The sequence below is a fragment of the Corvus brachyrhynchos genome, unplaced genomic scaffold (genome assembly GCF_000691975.1).
Source record: "Corvus brachyrhynchos isolate BGI_N302 unplaced genomic scaffold, ASM69197v1 scaffold246, whole genome shotgun sequence".
Lineage (NCBI taxonomy): Eukaryota > Metazoa > Chordata > Aves > Passeriformes > Corvidae > Corvus > Corvus brachyrhynchos.
Genome location: NW_008238447.1, coordinates 6994 through 7828, shown reverse-complemented (window position 1 = coordinate 7828; position 835 = coordinate 6994). Strand labels below are relative to the sequence as shown.

Here is an 835-nt window from a genome sequence, read left to right as displayed (position 1 = left end):
CTCCGGGGCGAGCGCGGGGAGCCCGCGGCTCCGGTAGCCTGGGATCCCAGGGAAGGATGGAACAAAGGCTTCACAAACCGCTGGGCGGACGATTCCGGACTCTCGGGAACAGCAGGCTGGAACGGCAGGCTGGAGCGGCAGGCACGAGCACAAATCCCGGGTGGCGGAGGAGATGTATCCAGATGGGAAACCCCCCCGGAAGTCCAGGCAGGGCGAGCAGGGCTACAGCGTAGCGAAAGCTCGAAGCAGCAGTGGGGCAGGGCAGCCACAGCCCGGCCTCCAGCAGGGCAGGGAAAGTGGCTTTGGGATCCTGGCGTTGTTTCCAGCAGAAAACAGCCGAAAAGAGGAACCAGCAGCTCCTTTCTCTGCAGCTTCTCTCTCCGGACGCTGAGAGCGAACTGAACCCACACCCAGGTGAAACAAAAGAGTAGCCAGGCCCTTTTGTCTTCTCTTAAGCACCCAGCGATTTATCGTCTTAGTAACAGAATGGGGTAAAATTCCTTTAACAGAAAAACAACTAGATCTCTTAAAATCCCAACACTCGTACACCAAATATTTGTCTTCGGAACTCCTTGTTCTCCATTCAAACCCTTCTGGGAGGGTAATCGAGGTAATACTCTACATATTTTTAGCACACACTGCACTAGGCAATTAAATCCAATGCACAAGATAACTTGACTAACTGAGGTGGTGACAAGGTCGATTAAGACCTGTTCATGTCTTAATTTGGAGCTCTTCCAACCGCTTGAAAAGTGAAGCCTTGGACATTGAAGGTTCAGACTAAGGAAAATCCAAAACATGGACAGCATCTCCCTTCTGCTGGAAGCCTTGAAGT

General features: G+C 52.5%; 1 long non-coding RNA gene across 1 annotated transcript in view; it reads right to left on the bottom strand.

The window, feature by feature from the left end:
- Positions 1-266, bottom strand: part of LOC108447279 — a 17195-nt gene extending 16929 nt beyond the window's left edge. The window contains exon 1 of the long non-coding RNA XR_001862751.1: positions 111-266. This is a non-coding gene — a long non-coding RNA (uncharacterized LOC108447279). The remainder of the gene's footprint in view (positions 1-110) is intronic.
- Positions 267-835: the final 569 nt, after the last annotated feature.